The sequence below is a fragment of the Geotrypetes seraphini genome, chromosome 1, assembly GCF_902459505.1.
Source record: "Geotrypetes seraphini chromosome 1, aGeoSer1.1, whole genome shotgun sequence".
Classification (NCBI taxonomy): domain Eukaryota; kingdom Metazoa; phylum Chordata; class Amphibia; order Gymnophiona; family Dermophiidae; genus Geotrypetes; species Geotrypetes seraphini.
Window position 1 is genome coordinate 528,100,686 of NC_047084.1, and position 15,248 is coordinate 528,115,933.

Sequence of the window (15,248 nt, forward strand, 5' to 3'; positions counted from 1 at the left end):
GGTGTGTGTGTGGGGGGGGGAGGGGCACGGTAAATGCATACCAATACAATTAAGTAACTTTCTATTTAATCTTTTCTCTAACAGGTTTGTTAAACTATTCCTATTCAGGAGTTAAACAGCAAATCATTAAAACAGCAACCATTAGATAAGTGTTATTGAATGATTAGATTAACTTTATTGTTCTGCACTCCCTTTGGCTGTTACCATTTTTCCTTTACATAGTGACCATTTGTTTTTCATTTTTGTCTTTTGGGTGCTAATAATGCCTTGAAGGTAAGTATCTCGCAAATTCTATGCTGTTTATTTAATGTGTCCATTCTCATTCTCCTTTCTTAGGTTCAGATGTCCACTTATCTGCATGAAACTTTGGTCTGTCTTGTTTGTTCTCCCTGCTTGAAATGGTGGAGCCTATTTTCACTTCTTCTCTGTGGCAGAATTACTGAATCTGTGACTTACTACTCTATGCATGCGCACTTAGAGTTTTGTGATAGCTGCCGCCGTGCTGTCCCCCTCCGTACTGAATTCCATTTTGGAACACAGAGGCAGGGAACACGCCAGTGACTCTCCCCTCCCGCCCTCACTCACCAACCACTGCCGACAGCACTGCTCCTCTTCAAAGCAGCCTGCTAAGGATCACGGTCGGCTATAGGGAACCTTGCAGGCCGCTCTGCACCTCGGTTGCACATTCCCTCTGATGTATGCGATTGCGTCAGAGGGAACGTGCTACCGAGGTGCAGAGCGGCCTGTGAGGTTTGCTACAGCCGGCCGCAATCCTCAGGAGGGAGCTTTGAAGAGGAGCATCAGCGGTTCAAACACACCAGGAAGCCAGCTGCAGGGGGATCAGGGAAGAGGGACAGGAGGAGCAGGTAAGGAGTGCTGCTGGACAGGGGGAGCAGGGAACAGGGACAGGGGGAGCAGGTAAAGAGTGCTGCTGGACAGGGGGAGCAGGGAAGAGGTGCTGCTGGACAGGGGGAGCAGGAATGAGGGACAGGGGAAGCAGGTAAAGAGTACTGCTGGACAGGGAGGAGGTAAAACGAAGGGAGAAGGGCTGCTGCTGGACAAGGAAGGGGTGCTGCTGGACAGGGAAGGGATGCTGCTGGACACGGGGGAGGTAAAAGGAAGGGAGAAGGGCTACTGATGGACATGGGGAGCAGGCAAGGGGTGGTGGTGGACAGCCGAGGAAAGAGACACGGAAAGAAAGAAAGACAGACAGAAAGCGGCCAAGGAGAGAGAGAGAAATACAGACACACACATCTATTCTAGCACCCGTTAATGTAACGGGCTTAAAGACTAATAGGGGAAATAAACTGTTTGAGCCAGCTATTTTTTTTTTTTTTTAAAGCAAAATAGTAATAATTCCTGACTATGACAGATCTATGCTTCTCACTGCATCCCTAAATTAAAGAAGGACATATAATTCTTCAGATCAGTATTACTTATTCATAGTGTCACTCTTATTTATGTGATTTCATTCAGGTTAGCCAGATCAGGCCTATGTACACCCAAACCTTAATGGCCTTACCAGACAGATTTGCTGTACAGATTTTATTTCCCAAAATAAATTCACACTAAGGCCCCCTTTTATCAAGCCACGTTGGGGATTTTTATTGCCAGTCACTGCGGTAAAAACTCCAGTGCTCATAGAATTCGAAGCTTTATTCACAGCTGCCGGCGATAAAAAATCCTAATGTGGCTTGATAAAAGGAAACCTAAAGTCTCCTTTTACGAAGCATTAACGCACGGAATAGCGCGTGCTACATTGTCGCGCGCGCTAGGCGCTAACGCCAGCATTGAGTTGGCGTTAATTCTAGCTGCGTAGTGCACGATGTAGCGCGCGGTAATATGCTGCCTGCTCTGAAAAACGCTAGCGCACCTTAGTTAAAGGAGCCCTAAGAGTTCTCACTGATGTAGCACTTCAGCTCCCTTACTTAGGCGCAATCCCAGCTCTGACCCACACTACAATCTCAAGTAATAAAATTAAATTTAAAGGACCAGATTTCTCTTTTAAAAATCTCTGGCTGTCTTTTCTTAACCCTACAATTTAATATAATAATCCCTGAACCAACTTTCAGCTGTTTTAGCTCACACACACACACATTCAATTCCTTTGGTGTCTTTAACCTCTCAGCCAAATGCCAAGCCATTGCTGAGGGGAACAGTGACTATTTACATCAGCTGACCTCCACCTGCCAATCATGTCTCAAAATACAGAACTTTCAGATGCATGGAATTTGTAACCTGAGCAATCTCCATTTAGGAAAACAATTTCCCCATAGACTATAATGGGGAAATCATATTTATTATTATTCAGTTATTCAAAGTGATCTGAAATCCATAGTCTATTCAAACCTTAGACACCCTATTTTCCCCCTGTTTTATAACGCATTTAAACATTTCCCTAAAAATCACCAAAAACCCACTAATGTCCCCCTCAAAATATATTCAGCACCATCTCAGACACATCCTGCCATTACATCAGCCCACAAGAAACCACTAGAAGCTCCAAAACCTGTCTGCAACATAAATCACAATTTTGGCCTCATAAAAATACATTTTTAGCTACCTCGCTATCCTAGTCCATCTCCTAAGGACCTCCAGACGCCTTAACTATCAAAAATAAAAATTTAAAATTATCCCCCAGAGCCTGATCCCAAGTCCTGCGGCTCCCAAATTCACATTAAAGTAACAGTAATTCAGGGCTGGAAAGGAGAAAACACTATGGATTAACTTGGAAAGAGGTAAATATGTATTATATATATATATATATATATATTATTATTTTTTTGCTATGAAAGAGAGACTTCCCTTGTAGGCAACATAAATAGATAATTTTATTGAGACCATTCAGAAAATTGCCAATATAGGACAAGAAATTAAATGTGTCAGATATTGCTTATAACATAACTGGGTGCAGAAGAAAATCCTAGCCTCTCTAAAGAGAAAATTCTTCCATCACCTGAAAATGAAATCCATTTGGGAGAGGACAATACTAGACCTTGTACTTATCAATGGAGAGAGTGTTTCCGATGTTGTAGTGGGTAATCATGTAGACTCCAGTTATCACTGGGTCATTCAAAAGCAAGAGTCATAGGTTTCAGGAAATCTAACTTTGCAATTCATTTAGGTATTCTTCCATTTTGACAATCTAGAGCAGGGGTGTCAAACTCAATCACATAAAGAGCCGAAACCTAAAATACAGGCCGGGCAAAATGGTGGAAACGATTATAAAAAATAAAATAATGGAACATGTATACAAACATGATTTAATGAGATGGAGTCAGCATGGGTTCAGCCGAGGGAGATCTTGCCTCACAAATTTGCTTGACTTCTTTGAAGGTGTGAATAAACATGTGGATAAAGGTGAGCCAGTTGATATAGTATATCTAGATTTTGAGAAAGCTTTTGATAAAGTTCCTCGTGAGAGGCTCCTGAGAAAATTAAAGTGTCATGGGTTAGGTGGCAAAGTTCAGTTGTGGATTAGGAATTGGTTATCGGATAGAAAACAGAGGGTAGAGTTACATGATCATTTTTCTTAATGAAAATTTTTCTTAATGAAAAAGAGAAAACAGTGGAGTGCCACAGGGTTCTGTACTGGTACCAGTGCTATTTAACTTATTTATAAATGATTTGGAAATTGGAATGATGAGAGAGGTGATTAAATTTGCAAATGACACTAAACTGTTCAAAGTTGTTAAAACGCATGTGGAATGTGAAAAATTGCAGGAAGACCTTAGGAAATTGGAAGACTGGGCGTCCAAATGTCAGATGAAATTTAATATGGACCAATGCAAAGTTATGCACATTGGAAAGAATAACCTGAATCACAGTTACCGGATGCTAGGGTCCACTTTGGGGATTAGCACCCAAGAAAAGGATCTGGGTGCCATCGTAGATAATACAATGAAATCTGCCCAATGTGCGGCGGCCAAAAAAAGCAAATAGGATGCTAGGAATTATTTAAAAAGGGATGGTTAACAAGACTAAGAATGCTATAATGCCCCACAGCTCCATGGTGTGACCTCATCGGTAGTATTGCATTCAATTCTGGTCTCCTTATTTCAAGAAAGATATAGTGGCACTAGAAAAGGTTCAAAGAAGAGTGACCAAGGTGGTAAAGGGGATGGAATTCCTCTCGTATGAGGAAAGACTAAAAAATTTAGGGCTCTACTGCTTGGAAAAGAGATGGCTGAAGGGAGATATGACTGAAGTCTACAAAATCCTGAGTGGAGTAGAACAGGTACAAGTGGATCGATTTTTCACTCCATCAAAAATTACAAAGACTAGAGGGCACTCGATGAAGTTACAGGGAAATATTTTTAAACCCAATTGGAGGAATTTTTTTTTCACTCAGAGAATAGTTAAGCTCTGGAATGCACCTACCAGAGGATGTGGTAAGAGTGGATAGTGTAGCTGGTGTTAAGAAAAAGGTTTGGACAAGTTCCTGGAGGAAAAGTCCATAGTCTGTTATTAAGGAGGACATAGGGGAAGCCACTGCTTGCCCTGGATCGGTAGCATGGAATATTGCTACACCTTGGGTTTTGGCCAGATACTTGTGACCTGGATTGGCCACTGTGAGAATGGGCTACTGGGCTTGATGGACCATTGGTTTGACCTAGTAAGGCTATTCTTATGTTCTTAAGTCGAGGGCCAGATTTTTTATTAAGATAGTTTAAGTCAATACTTTGTCAATTATACCATATATAGACTCTTTTAAAAGGCTTATGCTGCTGAAACACTTGTCATGTTGAGTCTAGAGATATACATTGATTAAATAAAGGCCTGTCATCGAAAAATATCCTGGTGGGGACATTTCTTCCTCATGACTCTTTCCTATTTGATTTCGATTTTCTTCAAGAAGTGTTTGTCTGGGTTCCTTTTCTTTTAATTTATTTAGGGCCTCTTCTATCAAACTGCGCTAGCAGTTTTTAGCACAGAGAGCCGCGCTGCATGGCCCGCGCTGCTCCCGATGCTCATACGAACTCAGAAATATTAACCCCTCGAATAAATTTCACCTTAATCAGAACTTCATACATTCTAATTATTGCCAATTAGTGCTGATAACTGTTACTGCCCAATTATTGGCACTCATTGTCTCATTATTCAATTAAGATATGCTCACAAATTGGGCACATGTCCAAATTTGCATGTGCAATTCAAAGTGCCAAATATGGAATCTGGGGAATTGTGCGAGCATGTTTCAAAGTGATGCAAGTAGGAAAGAGGAAACCAAACTATAGGTACACGATGCAAGACTCCCCATTAATAGTCAACTGCCCAAGAGAAAGATCTAGGTGACGATACATTGAAAACCTCTGCCTAGTATGCAGTGGTGGCTAAGAAAAAAAATAGAATGTTAGGAGTTATTAGGAAAGGAGTGTAAAACAATGAGACTGTTATAATGCCTTTGTATTGCTCCATGCTGAGACTGTACCTCAAATACTGTATGCAATTCTGGTCACTGCATCTCAAATTAGAAAAGGTACAGAGAAGGCGACAAAAATGATAAAGAGAATGGGGAAAGGCTAAAGGAACTAGGGCTTTTCAGCATAGAGATGGCTCAGGGGAGATATGACACCGTTTAATAAAATACTGAGTGGAGTAGATAGGTAGATGTGAATTGATTGTTTATTCCTTCCAAAAATACAAGGACTAGGGGGCAGACAATAAATCGATGAAAATATGTGTTTGCTCAATGTGTAATTAAACTCTGGAATTCATTGCCAGAGAAATGTGGGAAAAGCAATTGGCTTAGCAGGATTTAAATTTGGATAATTTCCTAAAAAAAAAAAAAAGTCCATAAGCCATTATATTAAGATGGAATTGGTAAAATCCACTGCTTATTTGTAGGATAAGTAGCATAAAATCTGTTTTTACTCTTTTGAAACCTTGCCAGGTTCTTTGCCCTGGATTGACCCACTGTTGGAAACAGAATACAGGACTTAAAAAGAAGTTTGGTCTGTATCAGTGTTGCAAAGCTTATGTTCTTATGATAATAAAAGAACAGAAAAGTTGCTTTTAAATATGTTAGATGCAGAATGAAGTGCAAAAGTGATATCGGGAGACTTAATGATGAAGAAATATGTAGTGAATGATGAAGAAAAAGCACAAACGCTTATCAAATATGTTTATCCAGTGTTGATTGAGGAAGAGCTGGGAGAAGGACCTCAGAAGACAGATACAAATAGGAATAGAACTGAGGTACATAATAAATCATTTTCAGACTATGTTCATGTTCATGATAAACTTAGAACAGCTGGTTCAGGAACAGAAAGAGCTTTTTTTAAAATCAGATCCTTAGTAGAATGAGGAATGTGGTGCAAGAGGTAATGATTTTAGAGTCACTTGGCAATAGTGATCTTAAGATGGCCAAATCTGAGGTAATAACAAGAGTGTAGACACTAAAGAAGTCTACTACCACAGCATTTAACTTCTGAAAGGGCAACTTTGATAAAATGAGGAAAATCTTAAAAAAAAAAAATTAAAAAAAAGCTAAAAGGAGGAGCTACAAAGGTTTGGGGTACTTAACTCTCTCTTTTACAAAGGTGCTGTATTCTTTTTAACGCGCGCTAAACACCTGCTACACGCTAACGCTTGCATGTTATCCTGTGGACATATTAGCATTTAGCGCACACTAAACATGCAATAGAACGCCTAGTGCACCTTTGTAAAAGAGGGCCTAAATGTAGGCGTGTCAAAGAAGCATGCTTAGCTCAATTTCAAAAATAGTGTTAAGATGCATCTAACACAAATATCCGCAAATTTTTTAGCATGCAGCTCAAAGGAGACATGGTCATAGTAGGGGCATGAGTGGGTTGGGGCATTCACCAAACATGTGTGCAGCATTACTGAATTCTATGAATCTGCACCTGGATTAACCCCATGTTTCATACCCAAAGTTTGGCATGGAAATTGGCTCTAAGTGCTATTCTATAATTACACACAGCTTGGGGTGCCATTTAGGGAATCTGTGCAGAGTTTTTTTGTGCCGTTTTTTGAGTGCCATTTACTGAATCTAGTACAAGATGTCTACATCTAATAAATTATTATAGCCAATTCTCATGTCCCTACCTAACCATCATAACCAATCCCACACCGATTTAATGACATAATCTAACCAGCTTTGGCCACAAGACTGAACCTTCCTCTTCTAAAAATTCACATTCCAATGCGGTATGCATTCTATCCCTTGGCCATCTCCTTGTAATGCTTTTTCCCCATTTTCTTTCTGTGCATTATAAATCTTAATAAATAACGAATGACAATCAGTGCAAAGTTAGAAAAACTGACAGAAAATAATATTATTCATAAGCGTGATAAAATACCCAAGTACTAGTTTGTTTATCTAAGATTGTTTATTTCTTGTTGTAGGTCTAAAGCAGGGGTGTCAAAGTCCCTCCTTGAGACCCATCAATTCAAAGAACAACCATAAAACAAGGTAATATTTTTAGCCTAGTAGATATTAATTTTATCTTATGCAGTTCATAAGCATATAATAACTGCAGAGATAAGCAAAAATATTTTGAAGGATTGTAATATATCAAAAGGTTAGTTTGATATTTTGGAAAATCATGCTAAAGTGGCCTTAAACTAAATAAAGAATTGTAAAACTGGCCATTTTATTCACAAGGGAAATCAATTCACTTCTTTAAGTATTTATATTAGATGATCTGGTCCCTTCTTCACAACAATAGCCAGGCTGCAATACTCTGCAGTAACTATTGTGTGTCAGTAGTTTCTTGGGTATGTCTATATACAATCCATCGTTTTGAAACATGGACATGTCAGGAGAGGTGATTCTTAAAATGGCTTGATTCAGATAAATGAAAATAGTTGGGCAGGGGTAAAACACAGACCTCGTGGATCTGATGGACCTCGCGGATCAAAAACCGCATGTCCTTAAAAATCTGAGGTCCGTGTCCATGCCACTTGTAGCTTCTATCTCTGATAGACCTCTATGAGATTTTAGCGCTGATGGATCCGTCTCAGCATAGGGAGGGAAAAGTATTAGGATCCGTCAGCGCTAAAATCTCATAGAGGTCTGTCAGAGACTGAGGCCCACGTTTTACCCCTTCTCCAAGAAAGGCAGAGCAGAGGGGTACATCGAACAATTCAGAGGAAGGAAAGCAGCAGACAATCTGCCTCATGCCTATGATCCTCAGACTGAACCCCGGCAGCACCCAGCAATATTTGGAGACTTCTTTTCCATAACGCACGTCCCAAACCTATGTTCCCGCTCTCTTTGTCTTTCCGAAAACTTATACATAAGAAGGCTTCTGCTCTGCCGCTCCAGCACTAGTCTCTGGCTCTGACAGACCTCTATGAGATTTTAGCACTGACGGATCCTAATACTTTGTTTTCCCTCCCTATGCTGAGACGGATCCGTCAGCGCTAAAATCTCATAGAGGTCTGTCAGAGATAGAAGCTACAAGTCAATGGCATACCAAGGGGGGGCAGAGGGAGAGGCAGTCCTCCCCGGGTGCACGGCCCAAGGGGGTGCCCAGCTGGCCACTCACTGGGGAATAGGCTGCCACTGGAGAAAAGCTGCCACTGCCGTCATCAGGAACAAGCCGGAGCCAAGTTCTTCCTCCATGCTTCTCTTTCTCCTAGCCGACCAACTCTAGCCATCCGACGTCGGAGAGGATGTTCTGGGCAAGCCAATCGCTGCCTGGCTGGCTCGGAACGTCCTTTCCGACGTTAGAATTGACGTCGGGCAGAGAGAGTTGGTCGGCCCGCGGGGAAGAGAAGCAGGGCGAACTCGGCGCCGGCCTGTTTTCAATGGCCAGTGGCAGCCTTTCCCCGGCGGCGGTGGCAACAGCATTTTCCCAATGGCGGTGGCATGGGGGACGGCAGGAAGAAAGAAAGAAAGGGTGGGGGGGGACAGGGATCCAGAAAGAAAGAAAGGGGGCAGGGTGAAACAAAGAAAGAAAAAAATGGGGCACGTGGAGAGAGAGAGAGAAAGACAGACATAGAGAAAGAAATGGGGCATGGGGAGAGAGAAAGAAAGAAGGGGGCAGGGTGAAAGAAAGAAAGAAATGGGGCACGGAGAGATAGACAGAAAGACAGACATACAGAAAGAAAAGGGGCATGGAGAGAGAAAGAAAGAAGGGGACAGGATGAAACAAAGAAAAAGTTGGAGGAGGGAAGGAGGTCTGGAGGAGAGGAAGCATACAGGAGGCTGAAAGAAGGGAAGAAATATTGGATGCACAGTCAGAAGAATAAAGTGCAACCAGAGACTGATGAAATTACCAAACAAAGGTAGGAAAAATGATTTTATTTTTAATTTAGTGATCAAAATGTGTCCGTTTTGAGAATTTATATATGCTGTCTATATTTTGCACTATGGCCCTCTTTTACTAAACCGCAATAGCAGTTTTTAGCGCAGGGAGCCTAAGAGCGTCGAGAGCAGCGTGGGGCATTCAGCGCAGCACCCTGCGCTAAAAAACGCTATCGCGGTTTAGTAAAAAGGGAGGGGGTATATTTGTCTATTTTTATATAGTTGTTACTGAGGTGACATTGCATAAAGTCATCTGCCTTGACCTCTTTGAAAACCCGTGGAATATAAATGATAATTAACATTTTCTCTGCGTACAGTGTGCTTTGTGTTTTTAAAATTGTATTGTTGGTAGATCATTTTGACTTGGCCACAAAGGTAAGGGGGAGGGAGGGAGGGGAGCTGCTGAAAGACATCTAGTAATCCTTGCAGGCTTGACTGTGCAGGGAATTATTTTTGTAAAATCATGTTTTGTTATGTGACTGGCATTATTTAGACTTTAATTTCTATGAATGAATAGAATGAAAATGATATAAAATTACTTGTTTGTTTTTATGTGCGTGCGCTGAAGGAAAGTGGAGAGAGAGTGGGCTGAGGACTTTGAAGGGAAATGGGGAAGAGAAAGTGGGGAGAAGATGCTGATTTATAAATTGACAATTGTACAGAATATTGTTTCTTTTTATACTTTAATATAATAAGTTCAATATAAAACAATTCAAGGCTTGTGTGGATGGAATCAGGTGGTTTGTGGGGATGAGGACCGAGCTTACGGGGATTAGTCCAATAAAATGGTATTTTCTTATTTCTCATTATTTGTTTATTTTTATTTGTTAATTTGTAAAGTGGTGATTGTTATCTATCAGTTTTTTCAAATTTACACCTACTGTCTATATTTTGCACAGTATTAGAGGACATGTATTACTGTTTTTGTGGTGTTGCTTTGTATGCAAAGTCTGGTTTCTTGGCAGTTCAGTTTAACTTTTGTCTACATATTTCTATTTTTAGTTTGTGATTATTCCATTTTGGGCGAAGGGAGAGTGGAGGCAGAGGAGAAGGCTGTGTGACTACGGAGCGGGTCAAGGATGAAGATTTGTTGGAGGCTGGTGGCGCTTCCGCAGAGGGGGTGGGATGGACTGGGGGGCGGTCAAAGGAAGGGGAGCGGGGCACAGGCAGGGAACGGGAGAGAGAGAAAAAAAGACAGACACACACAGCGGCCAGAGAGAGAGAGGCCAAGGAGAGATAAAGAAAGAAAGAGACAGAAAGACAGACACACACAGCGGCCAAGGAGAAAGAGAAAGACAGAGACAGAAAGAGACAGAAAGACAGACACACAGCGGCCAAGGAGAGAGAGAAAGAAAGAGACAGACACACACAGTGGCCAAGGAGAGAGAGAGAGAAAGAGACAGAAAGACAGACACACACAGCGGCCAAGGAGAGAGAGAGAGAGAAAGATACAGAAAGACAGACACACAGCGGCCAATGAGATAGAGAAAGAGACAGCAAGGCACATATAAACAGCGGCTAAGGAGAAAGAGACAGAAAGAGACAGAAATATACACAGAGAGCGGCCAAGGAGAGAGAGAGAGAGAAAGAGACAGAAAGACAGACACACAGCTGCCAACGAGAAAGAGAGAAAGAGACAGAAAGACAGACAGACACACAGACAGCGGCCAAGGAGAGAGACAGACAGAAAGACAGACATACACACAGAAAGACGGACAGCGGCCAAGGAGAGAGGGAGAGACAGAAAGACAGGCAGACAGAAGCCAAGGAGAGAGAGAGAAAGACAGACACACACAGAGAGCGACAGAGGGAGACACACAGAAAGACAGCGGCCAAGGAGAGAGGGAGAGTCAGAAAGACAGGCAGGCAGCGGCCAAGGAGAGAGAGGAGACAGAAAGACACACAGACACTGGTCAAGGAGAGACACAAAAAGAAAGAAAGACAGACAGACAGCGGCCAAGGAGAGACACAAAAAGAAAGATAGCAGCCAAAGAGAGAGAGACAGACAGAAAGAAAGACAGTGGCCAATGAGAGAGAGAGACAAACAGACATCTATTCTAGCACCCGTTAATGTAACGGGCTTAAAGACTAGTATATAAATAAGATCCAATGACGAGAGTGGCTGAAGTATTGAGCAATTGAACACTGTTGAAAGCCTGCAAAGCCAGATGAGAATAAAAAAACTACAGAAATAGTTATATTGAAGCTTTTGGGGTTTCTATTAAGTGTTGTAATATATACAACCCATTGCAGTAGTCATTTTGATTTATCATATAGCTAGAAAGGTTTGAAAATGTTATATCAGCTGCAAGCTGGGAGAGGAATAATGAGCTAGGTATGAGGTTTGGTGGTCCACTGATAACTCTGGGTCTAACAAATGCCCCAATATCTCTAACAAACTTCTAGCATTACATATATGGGCTACCATATTAGTGTACAAAAATGATGTTAGTGTGCATATTAGTAATTATTCTGTATCACAGAAAGTGGTACTGCTGTTATAAGAGTTCACATTAATAGCATTAGTTAACCCTAACAGATGGGCTTAGTTTAATTTAGTTTAATCCATTTTCTATACCTCCTTTTGAACACCACAGCAGTTTACATCCAGAGTACTGTACATCATATAAACCAATATTTAATATAACAAATAAATTTTGAAATTATAATCAAAGCAATAAAATGAATTATGCTTTGCATACAAAAAGGAAAGTCAAATATAAACTAGTGTATTACAAATAGCATTCCATTCTCTTATATCACTAGAAAACAAAATACTCCAATACAAGCTCGCTGCTCTGATTGCTCAGATGCTTCTGGCAAGTTGAAGGCTTGTGTAAACAACCAAGCCCTCAATTTAGATCTGAATTACTCTCCCTTCTTTCTACTCAACCATAACCATAACAGCTCAGATGTTATTCAAAATGCAGCCTGTGTAGGATTTATTCTCTAGTGTGTTTCTCAGTTTGTTGGATCATTCATAACAGCAGCACCTTGCTCAGTTATCTCGTTGTCCATGGACGCCTAAAGGATTTAAGTCATCTTTGGGAAATATTCCGGTTATTGATTTTTTATTTTTTTTTTATCAACACAAAACACTTGTGCATATCAATGATATTTATTTTTATTGTTGGTATATCAAAGTCAAAAACAAAGACACCCACAACTGCCTCCAGACCTGGGTTAAAAAATGTACTTTATTGCATAAAAAATGAACACGATAAATGATCCGACACTGACAGTGTTTTGGCTCTTGCCTGCCTCAGGGGTCTATAATGAACATGAAAATATTATCATATAACAGAACATCATGAAATTATGTAACAAACATGCTATAAAACTCTTGCCGTGATCAGCTGATGGCATGGGATCCCTAAATCAGGCAGGCACAATTCTGTAACCTGCACTAGTGATATGGGGGGTGGGGGGGGTAAGGCAGTCTGCGATTTTCAGATACTTCCTAGGCAGCTGCAGAGACTGGCATCCTGTACAGAATCAGCCTGCAAGTGTCACTTGGCCATAGCTATAAAATAGAACAGGTGACATTTGGCACATGCTAAGCTTTAGTAAAAGGGCCCCTAAATTATGGTGGTGGTGGTGGTGGGGGGTTACATTTTAATTTATGATATAATTCAAATTTGGCCCAATATTAGGCCCATCTACCTTTGGCTGTAATAAAAAAGAAAATACACCCAATGATATGTTTAGTTAAGAGGATAAATATAACAGGTATAAACTCTATTTTTAACTTTATAGCATTACTTTTGTTTAGAAATTTGTTTTGATTATTCCTCCAAACCTTAAGGCCAAAGGATACTCACAGTATTTGTTTCTATGCAGGCAATTTGATCATTGTCCCCGTAGGGGAAATATATTACTGGGGCCCATTTACTAACACTTATTGTGTACTAAATATTGCACATTCTATTTATATGGGCTACATGGTACTTAATGTGTAAAGAGGAAAGTCTTTTCATACTTTCCCTTTGAAAAAACTGGTATAAAGTCAGTGGGTAAAGAGTATAAAAGTTTAAAATATTCTTTCAAGACCCATTAGAGAATTGCATTCATTTGAATTGACGATAGTTAAATGTGGTTTTTTAAAATTCCAAACAGATAAAAAACCCAAAATTTCCAAAACTGTGCATGCATATACTATTTCTGAATAATGTGCACTCTTACGGAGAAACACTCACTCTTTCCAGAGAGTATAAGTTGTGGCCGGGCGTAGCCGATTGGACATGTCCAGGGGCTAATACCCTAAGTCACAAAGACCTCGGCCGAGCAAAAGCGAGGTATGGAACGCCATGCCACCTCAACTCTGTCATGAAAATTTTCTCAACAAATTCAAGACTAAAGACATTCTTATTTCAAGATGCATACCACAATTTCTAAATATCCTCTCACTTATAGCTAACAAAATCTCTCAACCGCTTCTATGAAGCGATCCCCATTTCTGTTGTCATATCCCCCCTCCTTCCTTTTCTTTTAAATTTTGTTTTTAATAATGTACTTATTTACCTTCCCTCTCCCCTTATTACCTTCAAGTCCATGTAAGTATTTGTCAATTGTCTTTTTAATGTTCACACCTCCCCCATAGTTATTTATTTTTACCTTTTATTTTTTTTAGCATTGTAAACCGGCCAGATACATGCTGATGGTTGGTATATTAAAAATAATAAAACTTGAAACTTGTATGAGTAGCTGGAAGGGACTGCAATAAAGTTCAAAAAAATAGTGCAAAACACCTGGGTGCCACAAAAGAAATCTTTATTTCACACCAGACTTGGTGCATATAACTCAAGTTAGTAGCAATTCAAAATGAGTTCCAAAAATACCAGCAAATAGTCCTTGCACAAAATACAAACAAAAACAATCCATTTGTCTCCTTTATTTGGTTTGTTGCCATCCACTGGCTTTTATTGGCCTTCTCTGAGGCTCTCAGGCCTACACCTGCCACATGGGGCTAGGCCTATCCCGGCCAGCCACTGTTTTCCACCTGGCTTGTTCAACCAGATTCTGCTATGACTTCTTGTAAGTCCTTTCACTGGGGAAAAGTTCACCTTGGTGTTCTATTAACCCAAATACCCCCAGAGGTGTTGGGATCTGTACCCGCCCTATAGATTTTAGTGTACAAAAATCCCAACCAAGATCCCACTAGATTTTGAATAAAGAGTTCCCCAGTGTCCTGTGGCCAGCAGTGCCTTAGGTAACCAATTTTCATGCACTGCCTCAAACAGCATCACAGAAAAACAAACTCAGTCCTGTTTGGATTTAGGCTGTGCTGTTTTTTTCTGCAAGTTTCATGCAACAAAGGAAAAAAAAAAAACCTCTTTCAGCCTGAGGCTTTAAATAATACAGCCTGGCTAGTCTGGAATCATTCACCAACAATTTCCTCTTGATAAACCCAAACTTTTTCTACTGTTCCTCAGCCCCACTCCATTAAATCAGGGTCAGTAGTGTATGAAAAATCCTCACTCATTTCTTCCCTACTGTGAGATTCATTCATTTCTATATCATTTTTATTTGTGTAGGAGTTCTCAACAAAATCCTCCCAATCCTGAGGTCCTACCTGCCCTTCTGGAGTATAAGGCTCTGGTGCACTTCTGTTTCCTGGCAGAGAAGGTCTGATTCCCTTCTCACTCCCTACTGGGTTTCTCCTGTGTGGCTCAATGTGTGGCTGCCTACAACTAGGAACCCACCCTTTTCTCTCTTAGTGGCTAACTGCCTGTGCTGGAGTGCAGGTGTGCCCTTAGTTCTGGCTGCTTCTGAGGTCAGTTGCTTGTTGAGCTGGCTTAAACCAGTTCTGGATTTGCTGGGCACTGAAGCTGTTCCAGTCCTGGCTTTAGGAATTCTCTGCCCTCAGCCTGATGGGATTTGTAGTCCTGTTATCTTGCTTTTCACTTGCTGCTTAGAAAAAGGTAAACAGGCATGAAGAGTCTATATCTCCTTCTGTGCACTGCTATGCAAAGAC

At 40.9% G+C, this 15,248-nt stretch overlaps 1 long non-coding RNA gene across 2 annotated transcripts in view; it reads right to left on the reverse strand.

Moving 5' to 3' along the window:
* Positions 1–15,013, reverse strand: part of LOC117367115 — a 74,927-nt gene extending 59,914 nt beyond the window's left edge. For both annotated transcript variants that reach the window (XR_004540704.1, XR_004540700.1), the window contains exon 1: positions 14,847–15,013. This is a non-coding gene — a long non-coding RNA (uncharacterized LOC117367115). The remainder of the gene's footprint in view (positions 1–14,846) is intronic.
* Between the last annotated feature and the right edge of the window lie 235 nt (positions 15,014–15,248).